This window comes from Branchiostoma belcheri, unplaced genomic scaffold, assembly GCF_001625305.1.
Source record: "Branchiostoma belcheri isolate BF01 breed outbred unplaced genomic scaffold, Haploidv18h27 scaffold107, whole genome shotgun sequence".
Classification (NCBI taxonomy): domain Eukaryota; kingdom Metazoa; phylum Chordata; class Leptocardii; order Amphioxiformes; family Branchiostomatidae; genus Branchiostoma; species Branchiostoma belcheri.
In genome coordinates, this window is record NW_017802458.1 from 668804 (window position 1) to 686777 (window position 17974).

A 17974-nucleotide genomic window follows, 5' to 3' on the forward strand; every position below is an offset into this window, starting at 1 on the left:
GTGATTGTAATTTTCTTCTACTTTTCAAAATATTCGTGCAATTATCTCACATTTCCGACATTTATAGTTTATTTCCGATATTTATAGTTGGCGCTAAAACTACCCACACGAGGTACACTCAGTTTGTGGTACCACTACAAACTACCAGAATGTAAAGTAATATGGGTGACAGTTGTGTCTGCAGCTTTTAAACACACTCGTAAGGCGTCATATTTTGTCAAATCTTGAATGGCACTTAGTTGCAATGGAGTTGGGTTTATTATAAAGAAATGACCAGAAAATTTACTTTTGTATCATCCTAATGTTATATAATGCAGCCTTAAAAAGATACATTTAGTAACACCACTAGAAGATGTATGAGTGTGACGCCACAACATATAAAGACCCTCCACATGTTTTATTAGACCATTATGGCAACCAGCCAAAAGTACAATGAGTCTAAAAAGCAATTTGAAGCAAACAAGTTGATGTATAGGGAAATCATCAGTTGTTTGCAAAATATTCTTGATATCACATAATGACTTGGCACTACTAGTTGAGATGTTGACAAACATCTTGTAAAATTTTCTTCCTGCTGTAAATGATGTTAAACGATCCGTACAGATTGGTATTTTGACAGTTGAAGGTGATTTTGTAAGGTCGTAAAAATGATACTGATCATAAAAATGATATTGATAAGTGGCATGTCTACCCATATGGCAATGTTAAGCATCCTGCACTTTGATACTAGTAGTTAGTATTCCTGTTGATGTCATAGCTATTACATGTATCTTCATGCATGCCTTTATGTTAAACGTTATTTAGTATTTAATGTTAAAATGTAGTATTTTAGTGATCTGTACTCCAAGTCTTGCATGCCCTAGACTTCACTTCATATGGTAATATGTGATTATAGTGCATCAGGACAGGAATATGCAACAAAGATTCATATCATATCATCATTAACACATATGAGTATCTATATTTTCTAACTATGATGACTTTGGAAGTGTTATCACTCATCATTTCATAATGAGGCAATTTTTCATCTGTATCCTTTATATTTGTACGTTAATTAATGGTAGTCATTATACACACCATTAACTGGCATAAAGTCTCTCATTACACAATTACTGCAATGACATGTACACAAGCTGACAATTTAAAATAAGTACATTTACTAGAGAGTTGTTTCAGCAGTGACACGTTTTTGAAGGGTAAGAATACTAATCTCCAAGTTTTCGATGACTATTAGTCGATCTTGTTCACGGAGCAAGTCTCGCGAGAGCACGAGTCTCGCGAGAGCACGAGTCTCGCGAGAGCACGAGTCTCGCGAGAGCACGAGTCTCGCGAGAGCACGAGTCTCGCGAGAGCACGAGTCTCGCGAGAGCACGAGTCTCGCGAGAGCACGAGTCTCGCGAGAGCACGAGACTAGGTCCGAGATTTGCATCGGTCTGCTGGGCCCTCCCCCCGTTGCCCTCTTCCCTTCAAAAACGTGTCACTGCTAAAGAATTCTCTAGTTACCGTAACTATACGTGACAAACGAATCTCTTCAACGAAGTACATGTTACAGTATGTCACTACATATTGTGATTCACTTTATGTTCATGGTACCAACATTTCACGGTCTGAGAAAAGTGAAGGTGTTCACGGAATTATATGTTCATGGTAGCAGGGAGAGGGGAAGGGGGGCAAAAGACAAATTATTTGTTTATATATAATAATGATAAGTTCACAATACAGAAGTGACTGTGAAAACTTTGAACATAAAAGTACTGTGCAAAATTAAAGAATTACGGCAACAGTACTGTATTTATTTTTGTTAGTAAGAGTGTAGTCCTGTGTTGTGTTTGTCTATTTCTATATAGTCATACATGTATATCTTATGAATATATTTCAGAGATATTAGGTAAAGAATCTTAGCAAAGAATTACCACATATTTACACGTACCTGTCGGATTTCTTTATGCAACGTTGGTAGAAGTAGTATTTGCGGATCTTAAGTACAGTAAAATCATGTGAATTGATGCTGCAGTAGGTAGTATATTAGCCATTTTCTGCTGTTTAAAGTCCACCTCTGACAGAAATTCAAACATAACACTGCATTTGATATTTTCACTGTACCATTTTCTGTGCAAGTCGAAGCCTACTATCATATAGCACCTCCAATAAGCCATTTGGGGGCCATTTTTAACCTTTAACTTCGAAAAAAAGAAATATTAAAAAAAAAAACGTAAAACTTGAGGATTTCTGAGATGCTAAATATACAGAGAATATTTCCATAATCAAGAAGTTATAAAATCATTGTACATAATGTATTTATGATATTCAAGCATTGTCTATTCCCTATGTATTTTGAAGTAAGGTGTATATCAACATACCCTTGATGGGGGAAATCATATGTGAAAATATTAAATATCTGTTGTTGAAAATTCTGGTATTTCTTTTTTCGTAGATTGGTGTCATATGAATAGGTTACATGTATGTCCATGGGAGTCAGTGTGACCAACATGTATGCTGCAAAAATAACACAGTGTTTTAGAATCAGAAGTGTTAGTTCCAAGCTTTTTTGCATACCATGCTCCATATGTTGTGGGTAACTATTCAATTCCTTCTCTTGATAAAGTTTGCTTCTTATCCATTGTGCCCTCCAAAGCTTCTAGTATTTTTAGTCAGCAGTGTTCTGTCATCTTATTGGATAAATACTAATCTGAAAAATGCAGCATATTCTGTTCACTACAAAATCTATACCCACACACACATTCTTACACCACATAAGAATTGTTTAATAAACCTTCATATAACCATATCAAAAACCATCTAAACAAGATATCAAATGTCACAACAGATGACAGACAGGATTAAAGTTAAAAGCTAAAAGGTGTTATTATTAAAATTTACCAAATTTTGAATGATAAACAGAACAGGTTACTACTGCCTTCTCAATATGTGAATCTGGAGACCAGCCAGTAGTGTTTGAACCATTCACACCAGAAAGGGCCCCGCTGTTTTGGATAACTATGGTTGGTTCTTAATTTTGCCTGATATGAGGGTCCCCTTTCTTTCACAAAGTATAACATTTATACGTCGATGAAGGTTAGACATCCAGGTAATACGATACGCCAAAAAGCAGTCACTCAAGCAACTGGATATGATTTTGAAAACGTCAGACGTTTCAGCTAGTATCCACTAGCTTTCGTCAGTGACTGAGAGACCAGAGGGGAAACAGGTTTATAAGCACAACCTATTGATTGATATGCAAATAAAGTGAAGACAAATTTGGAAGTCGAAAAAGGAACAAAAGTCAGACAAGTCAAGACAAGATGACATACAATGTCCAGTATCAGGGTGAAATGGCAGAAGTTGTCAGAAGTTAACATCAGCTTACGTCATATGTAACTTCGTGCTTTTTCGTATTTTGACTCTCATGTCGGCCTGCTATCGGACGCATCCGAAGTTGTCCGAAGTTATGTTATGACGTCATACTAACTTTAGACAGTCTCCCGGGAGGTGGCAGAAGTTGTCGGTAGTTGTCCGAAGTTATGACGTCATCCTAACATTAGACAGTCTCCCAGGAGGTGGCAGAAGTTGTCCGAAGTTGTCCGAAGTTATGACGTCATCCTAACTTTAGACAGTCTCCCGGGAGGTGGCAGAAGTTGTCGGAAGTTGTCTGAAGTTATGACGTCAGCCTAACTTCAGACACTCTCCCGGGAGGTGTCGGAAGTTGTCCGAAGTTGTCCGAAGTTATGACGTCATCCTAACTTTAGACACTCTCCCGGAGTATCAGGGTGAATGGTATGAAGTTAAAATCTAGTTACGTCACACGGTAAGCGAAATAACTTGGTACGTAGGGCCGTGTGAGTGTACGAAGTTAGGAGTGTCGTGTTTTCACGACAGTTCACTTTGGGCACACCATGAAAACCATGATATGGTTGGCGCTCCTGTTGAAATCAATCTTCTCGTAAAGAGTAAGCAAGCGCCGCACTAGTCCCAGATCACGAATATCTACTTGAAAATATATCCATTAACTTGTAGCATGACTTCCACGCGCGAAAGGCACGTTTGAGATGTCAATATCTGGCGTCATTTACGTTGTAATTTGAACTGGCCGGTAATTCGAATGTGATTCTATAAGTGTGTCACTTGTAATTCGAACCGTGGAGTGTGTTCTAAACGGTGTCACTTGTAATTCAAAACATTTACCTGGCGTTTTGATCATAGTCGCTACTATCGTAAACTATCCAGCATAGTAGCCAGTCTATGGATCATCAAGGACAACGTGCGCAGACGTCGTCGGGTAAACTGAACCCAACAAATCTTCAGGTTAATGATAAAGTTACGTCAGTTTTTCATTATAATTATGGTCTTGGTGGTGATCGTCCCCCACGTGATGATTGCAGACGCGTTTAGGCACCCCACCAGGAATCTAAACTTTTGATAAACGATAAACGCCTGACGACACCCAGATCACGGATTCCGAGAAAATATAAAATAATATTTAAAAAATATTAGTTCGTCTAACATGACTCCAGCAAAACCTACAACCTACAATACGTTAATAATCATTTTCAATGTTGCATTTAAATGTCAAAACTGGAACTTTTTTGCTTTCAATCTTTCCATCTTCAACTTCAGACAACTTTGGACACCTGGAGTGTAGGAAGTTACAGTGACGTCACGTAACTTCAGACAACTTCAGACACCTGCCACCCTACCCCACAAGTGTCGGAAGTTACAGTGACGTCACGTAACTTCAGACAACTTCGGACAACTTCAGACACCTGCCACCCTACCCCTCAAGTGTAGGAAGTTACAGTGACGTTACGTAACTTCAGACAACTTCAGACACCTGCCACCTACCCCACAAGTGTCGGAAGTTACAGTGACGTCACGTAACTTCAGACAACTTCAGACACCTGCCACCTACCCCACAAGTGTCGGAAGTTACAGTGACGTCACGTAACTTCAGACAACTTCGGACAACTTCAGACACCTGCCACCCTACCCCACAAGTGTCGGAAGTTACAGTGACGTCATGTAACTTCAGACAACTTCGGACAACTTCAGACACCTGCCACCCTACCCCACAAGTGCCGGAAGTTACAGTGACGTCACGTAACTTCAGACAACTTCGGACAACTTCAGACACCTGCCACCCTACCCCACAAGTGTCGGAAGTTACAGTGACGTCAGACTTTACTCCCGATAACCCCCAAAACCACTCGGAAATGGTCGTAACTTCGGACAACTTCAGACAACTTCTGCCACCCTAACTTCTGCCACTTCACCCTGATACTGGACATACCTCCAAGATGATGCAAATTAGTCTGAAAGCTCCTGTTATACAGAACAGGAGCTTAAGTGTTGTCTGTTCTCGGGGCTGGGAGTGTCAAATAACAAGTGCCGGAAAGATCGACCCGACATTTATAACCTATAACCGGGGTTTAACTGAACAAATTTGACTCTATTGTTTTGGTATAGATTTTAAGATTATCATTACAACATGGCTACAATTTTAAAAGGCAATATCACGCAAACGTTGACGAGTTTCTGCAGACACTGACGTGGCCTGTGTTTTGTGGAATAGTTGGAATACTGACGGGCCTGAGTCAGGCTGGTACTGATCAATAATTCAGTGTTTACACCGTACCCTGTCAGTGCCTGTCGCCACCTTCTCATAAAACACACAACATTTATTAAAGGCATCCAGTGCAGTTTTTAGGGCTTAGAAACCTGATTTTTCAAAGCCAACATTCTAGTCATTTATCTACATACTGAGTTGAAACCACACTATCCCAATGTATATTGACCCTAATGGAGCAAAAAAATTCCCAAAATTCTGACGGAAAATGGTCACTGGAAGGGACCTAGACAGATTTTACGGTACCACCCAGAAAAGAAAGGACTCATCTTGGGGCTTGTTTCTGCAGTTTTAAATGCCCTACGTATGAAAAGCTGATTGAAATGTGCTAATGTGAAGTAGTATGTGTCAATATCATAAAGATTGTCTTATTTAGAATATTTCCAGTTTTGCTGCCCTGAAATACCATTGGATGCCTTTAATGGAAGAAAACGCAAGTCATACGATTTCTCCACAAAGGAAGACACTTCAAGACAGCGTCAGCCGTCACTCAATTTTACCAAAAACGTATACATTTATGTTCACTGCTTTCCGTAATAATTTCTGTATACATACAATGCTTAGATACTTTGTCGTGCTGAACAACTTTGTGGCATACCTGATTAAATTATGTATACATATAGCTTGCAGGTACCAAGAAGTCGCGTGGCAATGGGTTGCAAGTAACGCAGATGATGATTGGAGTAGAGCCTTTGAAAGTGATCGAATTCATCTGAAACAGGCACAGTGATTGGTTAATAATGACTATCGCACACAGAAATTTGCGTTATCATACCACACCCGCTCATTTTGGAGAGAACATCGGTTCGAGTTGGGAAGTCACCAAGTTCTGGAGCAGAAGGATCTAAGTAAGTTAGTTTTCGACACTTTTTATACAATCTCTTACAAGTCCACTACATTACAGTTAATTGCAGTATTGTAGTGAAACAAAGTATCACTCAGTCAGAAAATGTTGCATTCTTCAAGTTTATTTCTTAAAAACGTTTTAGTGGACCTCTGCTAAAATGCAGCTCACTACGTTTTTTAATTCCAACATTACAAGATGAGACAGGGTGACGTCACACTCAAGTATTTTTTATTTATTTTATGCCGCAAACAAGGCACAGGACAAATACAGGACAGGACAATACTCATTTTCACATGAGTTAAGTGAGGAAAGTCGTGTAAAGTGCCTTTCCCATGGGCACGAGATCCGTGGTATGGCAGGGCTTGAACCCGGGACCTCTTGGTTCCGAGTCGAGCAATATGCCGTTACGCCACACGAACGCACCACTTTTGCAGAACTATTTCATATGCATTCGATAAGGACCAAATAACTGAACACGAGTCGAAAGATATTGAACCGTAGCACTTAAAATCATGTAGTTATGGACAAAAACACATAGAATTGCCTAACTTGGATACTTGCGGCCTACTAACAGTAACAGAGCTAGGAGCCACAGACCTGTGGGGTCGTGTGAGTGTGGCGTAACGGTAGCGTGTTCGGCTCGGAACCAAAAGGTCCCGGGTTCGAATCCTGTCATGGGCCTGAGGAATTTCCGGGTTATTTGGTTTTTATATTAGGGCACAGGAGCCATAAATGTACATTTTGTCAAAAATAGTAAAAGAGCCATATACACAATTTGTAAGTAGAGTATGTCTCTGGCATACAGACTGCGATGAGTATATCACCAGTCTCTCTCCCCTTGGAATGCTGACGGGCCTGCGACAGGCTGGTACTGATCAATATTTCAGTGTTTACACCGTACCCTGTCAGTGCCTGTCGCCACCTTCTCATAAAACACACAACATTTTTTAATGGGAGAAAATGCAAACCAGTGGTCGAAATACTTTTTTTCAGTGCTCTGCAATATTGCAGAAGAGTCAAAATTTTGTTCTGCAATTTAGAAATACTTTCTGCAAATACACAAGTCTCCATATTACAATCTTGCAGGTTTATAAGCATGAACTATTGATTGATATGCAAATTAGTGAAGACAAATTTTTGGAAGTCCAAAAGGAAACAAAAGATAAACAAGTCAAGACAAGGTTGATGTAAATTAGTGAAGAAGCTCCTGTTGTTTCAGAACAGGAGCTTAAGTGTTGTCTGTCCTTGGGGCCAAAAGCACCAAATCCCAAGTGCAAATTTTTCCTGCTGCAAAATTGCAGATTGTATAAATTTTTCTTCTGCAATCTTGAAAATCTATCTGCAGATTGCAGACTGCAGACAGGTATTTCGAACACTGCAAACTTTTGCGGTCGTTGAATTTCTCCACTAAGGAAGACAGTCACTTATATTAGCTCAATTTACCCAACAACAAGCTACATTGTATGTTCTCTGCTTTCTGTAATAATTTCTGTATGCATACAATGTACACTACCGAGATACTTTGCCGTACTAAACAACTTGCTGACATACCTGACTAAATTATGTATACATGCAGCTTTGCTGGTACCTAGAAGTCGCGTGGCAATGGGCTGCAAGTAACGCAGATGATGATTGGAGCAGAGCCTATTAAACTGAGCGATTAATCTGAAACAGGCACAGTGATTGGTTAATAATGACTATAGCACACAGAAATTTGCGTTATCATACCACACCCGCTCATTTTGGAGAGAATATCCGTTCGAGTTGGGAAGTCACCAAGTTTTGGAGCAGAAGATTCTAAGTAAGTTAGTTTTCGACACTTTTTTTTACAAGTCCACTATATTACAGTTAATTGCAGTATCGTAGTAAAACAAAGTCTCAGTCAGTCAGAAAATGTTGCTTCAAGTTTATGTTTTGAAAACGTTTCCTGTGGACTTTTGCTAAAATGCAGTTCACCACGTTTTTTTTATCCCAACATTTCATGACTAGACAGGGTGACGTCACACTCAAGTTATTTCGAATTCATTTATCTTATTCCACCAAAAATGCAGAGGACAAATACAGGACGGGAAAATGCTCATTGTTACTTGACTTAAGTGAGGAAAATCGTGTAAAGTGCCTTTCCCAAGGGCACAAGATCGGTGGCATGGCACGGCTTGAACCCGGGACCTCTTGGCTCCGAGTCGAGCAATATGACGTTACACCACACGAACGCACCACTTTTGCAGAACTGTTTCATGTGCATTTGATGTGGACCAAGTAACTGAACCTGAGTCGAAAGATATTGAGCCGTAGCACATAGTTATGGACAAAAACAGAGATAATTGCCTAACTTGGACAATTGCCGACTACTGACATTTATTGAGATAAGAGCCACAGAACTACGTCTGCATGACTGCTTCATTACCTTCGCCAAGAATTGGAGAAGGTTATGTTTTCCTGGCCTTGTGTCTGTCTGTGTGTCTGTGTGTCTGTGTGTCAACAGCATAACTCGAGAAAGCTTAGATGGATTATCTTGATATTTGGTAGGTGGGTAGGTCTTGATGAGAGCTCGAACTGATTAGATTTTGGGCCCCCTGGCGGCTTGTTATGGTACTGCAAAAAAACTTCCGGTTTTGATATCTCATGATCCAGACATGCTAGGGTGACGAAATTTGCATGGTAGGTAGCTCTCGTGCTGGGGAAGAAGTGACGTGCGTTTGGGCCCCCTAGCTGCTTGCTCTGGAACTGCAAGGGCGTTAGTTGAAAAATGTTTAAAGGCTGATAACTCAAGAACCGGTGGATGGATCGTCGTGATTTTTGGCATGTAGGTAGCTGAGGTGATGCTTGACATAATGATATTACAATTATGCAAATATTAATGTAATTTGCATAATTAATGAGGAAAGTCTATTAATCAGCTGCATTCCATGATAGGACTATTCAAGCATGTGTCATACGTAATTGAGAACGGCAGAAATACAGGCAGATATCAATTATGCAAATGAGGACTTAATTTCCATAATTAATGAGAAAATGTTATAATTACATAGTGGTAACTGCCTGGAATTTCATACTTGGGATATTTGAAAGTTATGTAAAGGTGAACATAATTAAACATAACTTATTCAAATAAGGACCTCATTTGCATAATTTATGACGAAATACTATAATGGCATTCTTTGATAAGATAAGACTGTCTTCTGGTGTAGAATATGATCTACAGATATAATTGATGCAATATAGGATCCTATTTGCACAATCAGTAATTAATCAATAATTTCTTAGCCATAAAGGCTAACCTCATTTGGCGAAGGTATGAGATCGTGGAACTCTAGTTCTCTCATATTCTAACGGAGAATAGCTAGAGCATGTTATTGTACGACACTCTCTATCGAAACATCTACGTGTATCGGACCGAGTTCAAACAGTTAATACCAGACTGTCTTTATTGAATCGTTTTAAAAATTTATCACATTTTTTCCAACAGTAGAGAGCATGTGCAACATGGTGCAAACGGCAAGCATATCTAGAAAAGAATTTCTCCCGTTTTGCTATGTTTTGACAGCATATCTCTTTTGACAACAATAAAATACTTGTAGTAAAACAATTAAGATACAAGCTTCTAATTGCAACACTGCATTTAAAACAAACATAGAAACATCCTGAAGCTTTATGAAATAAAGACGAAGCTTTCCTTATAGCACTGGAATAATTTGGAACTTACCCCAAATTTTAGGCTGACTCCTTAAACCTTTTTCACGGAACGGACTCGTCTACTTTTGGAACGTGAAGTCACAGACACGTGAACGTAGTAACGTTGAATCTCCGGGACACCCCGTATCTTTAGATGGGGTCAAAATCCTCGATTCTGAACCAGACGTCTTTGCAATGGGGGGGAGGGGGGATAAATGATTTACATTAGAGCTCACAGACCTACCCTGGACAGAGACGGGGGTGACACAAGCTATCTAGCACGTACGACCCGCTACGGTCATTCCAGTGTTGGAAGGGAAGCTTATTCTTAATTTCATAATGACTCATATTGTACCAACACAGATGAAGTTCTGTTCTTCTGTAGTTGGTGACTTGAAGCTTTGTTCTTCTGTAGTTGGTGACTTGATTCACCATGGACAGTAGGCGTGACTTCTGCCGGTGGACCGTGAGTCTGATAGTGGTTCTTACCGTCTTTGTGGCGACAGTCCACTCATCCGTACCAGGTACTATTAAGTAAGCTTAGAAATGTAGTACTAAGGTAGGCGTAATGTCTGTTTTTGATGGAGTCTATTTTTTATTATTTTGTTTACTTGGATATATACAATGAAAGACATAATCAAATAATTAACAAAAGAAATCTAGTAATTTAAAACATACGACATGGAATTAAACAGTAGTGCCGTTATTACGACAAGAAACTGATAATATAGATAAAATAAATAAAACAACTGATTATAACAAATACGCCAAAAAAGAATGATACAATGCTCGAAACAAGGAAAACAAATTAGGTTGAATTGGTAGTGGGGTTTTTTTAGTATATATTAAGGATTTTTTTAAAATCAGCAATGACTGAAAGTTTTGCACTGGGTTGCCAGAAATAACAACTTTTGACTGCCTTAAAAGTTTCATATAATATGCATGTAGTACATTTTGCAATTGTTTCTAACTGAAATCTTCGTTTTTGCAAGATGAGGGTTGTGCGGCGGATGAACTCCAGTGTCTAGACGGTTCGTGTTATCATGAGAGCTATGTGTGTGACGATATGCGTGATTGTCCTTATGCAGAGGACGAGGCTAGCTGTTGGGGTAATTATTTCAATCTGTATTCTATTATTGAAACTGGCCACCGATTCCAATTCATCATCATCATAATAATAATGATGATAATAATGGTCTATTTCTTTCATACTGTACGGTACAGAGTAGCAGGGTCCCGTAGGAACCTGGATTGATATGCCGCATTAAAAACGGTTGGCACAAATATTAAAAGCAATTATTAAAAACAGTATCATTATGCTTATACATGTCATATACATGTTTCTACAGGTCAAAAACTAGTGAAAAGCAGGCTGCTAAATATTTCCTTCCCTTAGATCACATAAAATATAGCAAAAGCATACTGTAAGCATGCATTTCATATAAACACCATTGACTCGTATAGATTATACATTTAAAAACTCCCATACAAAATGCTTTCCGGTACTTTTTGTGTATTACCAGCTTAGTTCTGCCTGTGCTGACCTGATTTTTCATTGCTAATAGATATATAATACAAATCTAAGACAATTTCTTTTTCATTTGTATAATGCCTAAGGTCCATATTGGGTGAGTACATCTCCTGACTGGGCTTACGATGCAACGCCGACCGACTCGCCCGAAACGTCTGGTCCAGACAAGGTTCTAGACTACGACCACAGCACCTTCTGGAGCCCGAGTGGTCCAGGCCCTTGGTACATCATTTTCCACTTACCGGCCACCCTTAAATTGTTTAGGATCGGCATCAAAAACTACGGAGACAAAATCCACGACGTCTCGGCCTTCAAGTTTCAGAGATCGGACCATGATAACCCGTACAACTGGGTGGACTGGATTACCTTCAGCCAGCCCATCGAAACCGTGCCCAACTCGTTCTGGGTCGGTGGTATCGGAACCCCCGGTCGTTACTGGCGCCTGTTCATCACGGCGACCGGCCCGGACAACTCACCACCCTGGCTACGCGAGGTGGAATTTTACGGCATGGATCCAGGTGGGTTGGTTTTTAAGCGAGCCTTTAATCGAGTGGCCCAAGGGCTACAGAAATGGAGATGGGCGTCACCCCTATGCTCTGCAATAGAGTGAAACAGGACCTTATTTTATCGAGTACTTTAAGACACCAACAGAAATATTGGGTCAGTAAAACTAGATTCCTCTGGTCGTTTTGTTAAATATAGCAATTTTAATCAACAGAATGTACAATGCTGCCTAAAACGAGTTCATCAATACGATAGTCTTAGCAGTAGTAGTAGTGGTAGTGAGCCTTTATTTAAACTTGATAAACGTGTTCGATCAAACATACGACGGCTTTTCAACAAGGTATAGGACGAGGGCGGGGTCACGGATTTACAAATTTCATTTAAATTCACATTTACAAATTTACTATTTCATATAGGTCCGTGGTGGGTGTATAATTCTCAAGATTGGGCAATCGATGCAACACCGACAGACGAGCCTGACACGAATGGTCCAGACAAGGTTCTCGACTACGTCACAGATACCTTCTGGAAACCGAGTAGTCCAGGCCCGTGGTACATAGTCTTCGACCTCCTGGCGCCCCATACTCTTAGTAGTATTTTCATCTTCAACTACGGGGACGTCACTCATGACATCACGGCATTCGAGTTTCAAACATCGGCCAGTAACGATCCTTACAACTGGACTGATGTCGTGGCTTTCGACGAATCTCCCTCCAACTTGCCCGATGATTTCGTTGTTGGTGGTTTCACAGCCACTAGTCGTTACTGGCGACTGTTCATCACGGCAACTGGCCCGGACAACTCACCACCCTGGCCTCGCGACGTTGAGTTTTATGGAATGGAGATAGGTGCGTTGGCTTTTGAGCAACCCTGTCATTGAACTTTAGCTACACACCCCGGAAGCACTAGGCAGAATCTGTATACGTGTTTAAAGTTGAAACTTTTGATCCAACACAAAGATATCTCTCATCTAGAGCTTTCGACCAGTCACTCTGGTCTTCATCAGCAGACTGGCCCAGTGAAGCTTGTCATGTGGCTTTAAAGAAGCTTGTCACGTGTCAAGCTTCACTGGGTCAGTCTACTGAGGAAGACCAGAGTGACTGGTTGAAAGCTCTAGGTGAGAGATGTCTTTGTGTTGGATCAAAAGTTTTGACTTTAAACATGTAACTACCATGTTGCCTGTCATTGAGTCCTTAGTTACATACTTCAGACGCTGTATACAAGAAACAAGACCAGTGTAAGTTTATAATTACAAGTACAAGGCGATTTTAGGGCCGTAAAACTGGATTTTCAAAGTTAATCTTCTTGTCATGTTTTAAATGTACATGTAAGTTCAATCAACCATTTTCAAGGGCATATTGATATCCGTGAGTTAAACATGTGATGTCGCTGACGGTAAAATGGTTTCTTATTTGGTATCGTAGGCTGGTTCTATCTATTTATTGGTTGTACCAAAAGGTAAAAGGAATCGTCACGTAGTTTGTGTTGGGACTATTATTTCTGGGCTATTCAAGTATGAGATGATGACAAAAATGTACTAAGAAATGACAGTAAATATCAACATCAGACAGATGTGCTCATCTTGTTTTGCATTCCTGTAATTACATTGGCTGCCATTGATCCAATTTCTCAGTGTGTCCGGAGACTGACCGCCCGTGTTCGGACGGTTCGTGCATCCCTGCAACACGATGGTGTGACGGCACACCCGGGGACTGTCCGAATGACGAGGATGAAACTGACTGTCAGGACGTCTTGGAAGGTAAGAAAGTTCTTAGTTTAAAGTTAGAACTTTTGGTCCAACAAAATTCTCTCACCTACAGCTTTCGACCAGTCACTCTGGTCTTCCTCAGTAGACTGACCCAGTGAAGCTTGTTAGGTGGCCTCTTTGAAGTGTGACGTCAACACTGGGTCAAAGGTATCTGGTAGACGATGTCGGCCCACGTCGCGGTTCAATAAAGGGTGATGGGCCCTGATGTATATGGCTTCCTCCACCCGACTGGTCGAAATCTCTAGGTGAGAGAATTTTTTGTGTTGGACCAAACGTTTTAACTTTAATGTAACTACCAACACAGATGAACTTTCGTGATAGTATAAGAAAGTTCTTAGTTTACCAGATAGCTTTGACCCGGTGCTAACGTCACTCTTCAGGGAAGTCACATGATAAGTTTCACTGGGTCAGTCTACTGAGGAAGACCAGAGTCGAATGCCCTGGCCCTTTTGTGTTGGAACAAATGTTTTATCTTTAAGCATGTAACTACCAACAGAGGTGGACTTTCACGATAGTACATTTCTTACTTATAAAGTTACACAAAAAGTTGGTAATTGAGCAACTGGATTTTAAAAAAAAAACTGTCCACTACTTTTTCGTCAGTGGCTAACGAGATCTGTAGTTGAAGAGGTATTTATCTTAAAACTAAGAAATGTACCGGATAGCAAAGTATGCTGATTGTTCGAAAAAAAAACGTACACTTTACTTTGGCTTTGTTACAGATGACACAACAGAGATGGCTAATGTGACAACAGTGACCGAGGCTCTGACCACTGTAGGAGACCATAACGGCACAATGCATGCTGGCAAAATGACTACTGAAGAACAGCCTGGCCTAGCCACGCCTCCTGGCGGTACAACAAGCACTGCAGCCCCGACAACTATTGATGGTATGAAAACAAACTTCCTTTTGTGTTAGTTTTTTTTTTCTCAGTTCGGTCTACACGATAGATATAAATAGCAAGTTTTGTGGTATACGAGGGGGTATGATGAGGAATAAATTATTTATAGAATTGTGTGGTGATATACAATATGTTTTTGACGGTCCTCCTTTCATAATTTTAACAGACTAGAGGGCAGCTGTTGCCACCACTGGCAGTGGCGTACTGACCTCAACCATTCTGGCTCACGTTCCCTTAGCTTTTTTACGGCATGTTCACTTAGGTCGGGTCTGGCCAAAAGGCAGAATTCTGCTGAATTGGGTTAATCCCCAAAGGGTCCTCGATTGCTGCTGCTTATACATATTTCGTACATTATTCTTACAAAAAAATTAAAATTATTTATTTTTAGCTTACTGAAATAATTATTTATTATTGGCCCATGTACATGTAAGGTTGCTGAAATATTGGAATTAGTCCGGAATTAAACTGGAAGTCCAAAATCAAACTAGGGACTGTGTGTTGTTTCTAATGATATACTATTATTAATTTTCACAAGACGGGGGTTGTGCCGCGGATGAACTCCAGTGTTATGACGGTTCTTGTTTCCTTGACATCTTACAATGTGACCTAATGAATGATTGTAAGTATGCAGAGGACGAGGCTAACTGCTGGGGTGAGTAACTACATGTATGACTCTATTTATAACAAGAATTCGGAGATCTCAAACCTCCATGAAATATATGAGTTTTTGTAAATGTTTTTACAAAGTACACTACACTACAGTAGAAAACAAAATAACACAGGTTTTTGTTCTAAAATAGGTCAGGCTGTCAACTCAGTACATGTAGTATATTCCAGAGGGAAAACCTCACCAATCAAACCGGGTAGGCGCGCTGCCTGACCACACGTGTTTTGTGTTAGAGGAAGTCTTTGACAGCTAGTGTTTTGTTGCATAACCGGCACATCTGTTATCCCTCAAAATACAAAAGTTCTGCTGCAGAACCAAGGTCAGCCACCAGGAGGCCCATTTTTGACCTTGGTCTTTGGCTTCCAAAGACCTACCAGCATACCAAATATCATCACAATCCATAAAGACGGTCTGAAGTTATGCTGACTACAAATGTGCGGAAACACACACACACACACACACACAGAGACAATACCTACATTTTTCATTGAGGTAATGATTGAAACTGGTCACCAAGTTCAATTAATTCATTATGCTTTGTTGATACACGTCAAAAAGCAAAAAAAAAAAGCAAGCTGCTACACATTTCCTTCCCTTATATCACATGGATTTGGCAAAAGTACACTTTTTTTACTGATGCATACAATAAGCATGCATTTCATAAGTGATTCTTTATTGACACAACAAAAAAAGTACAGAGACTTTTGTATGGTCTTCTACAACTTAACTAAAGATCTAACAAAGCTACATACATGTGTGGATAACGTCATCTTACGTACAGAGTATATGTATGATGTAACAATAAAGGTTAACTATTCTCTAACATGTGGTCTCTAAGATCGAAACATTCTTTAATGTATTTTCCTATTTGAACACTGTATTGGTTATCTCCCCTGAGAATGAAGTTGAATTTATCTATAGCATCTAACGTATTGAAATCAATTGAACAAGCGGAAAGAAAGGTGAACAGCAATAGGCGCTTATCATTGTATAGTGTACAATCCATTATAAAATGGTGCTCATTTTCAATCATGTTTGGACAAAATGGACAGAACAGTTGGTCATTTGGTATTTTCTTGTATCGACCCATTTCTATGTTTAATTTATGACAACTAATTCTTAATTTTGTGATCGCTTTTCGGATATCTAGATTGTGTATACTTGATAGGTATTGTTTTTGTCCATAATTTTCCTTTAATGCGGTATAAACAGAAAGTTTTGCGTTGTTACTAATAGAATTATACCATTTTTGTATATATATATCTTGAAGGCGGGATCGTAATTGATTGGTTATCGTATCCACTTGGTATGACCCGGGGTTCGTATATACATCATTGACTCATATAGATTATACGTGTTAACACCTCACATACGAAATGCTATCCTGCTATCACTTTTTGTGGGTCAGTCGTTACCAGCTTATACTGGATTTACATTTCTAATTCGGGGCCCGGCCGGGCGGTTTGCGGGAACGTAAGGAATGATGTAAAAGACAACAAAACGCAAAAAAATTCAAAATCAGCAATGGGGAGTATTTGCGTAAAGTATTGTTGATTTCTCGTTAATCGAAACAGCCCGGGCGGGATCCGGTTTTGAAATTTCTTTTGATTTGTTTCATTGCCAATAAATATATAATACAAATCTAGGGCAACTATTTCTCTTCATTTGTATAATGTTAAAGGTCCAATTTGGGTGGATAAATTTCTTGACTGGGCTTACGATGCAACGCCGACCGACTCGCCCGAAACGTCTGGTCCAGGCAAGGTTCTAGACTACGACCACAACACCTTCTGGAGCCCGAGTGGTCCAGGCCCGTGGTACATCATTTTCCATTTACAGGCCACCCTTAAATTGTTCAGGATCGGCATCACCAACTACGGAGACAAAGTCCACGACGTCTCGGCCTTCAAGTTTCAGAGATCGGACCATGATAACCCGTACAACTGGGTGGACTGGATTACCTTCAGCCAGCCCATCGAAACCGTGCTCAACTCGTTCACGGTCCCTGGTATCGGAACCCCGGTCGTTACTGGCGCCTGTTCATCACGGCGACCGGCCCGGATAACTCACCACCCTGGATACGCGATGTGGGATTTTACGGCATGGATCCAGGTTGGTTAATTTTTAAAGGCATTTCATGCAATTTCTCGGCGGCAAAAAAAACAACAAAAATTCTGGTTGAGGCAATCTGTCTGATAATGACATTTACTACCATTTCTGAGCACATTGTCGTCATCATTTCATACTTGAAGCGTTTGAAAAATCCCACAAACACGCTACGTGACGATAGCAGTCTCTTTACTTTTTGGGTACCACCCATAAATAGCTAGAGCCGACCTACCATACAAAACTGTTTTCCGTCAGTGACATCGTATCTGTGCCTCTGAGATATCAGTATGCTATGGGACAGCACTGCTTCAGCTTACTACATTAAAAGAATGACAAGAAGATTTGGCTTTG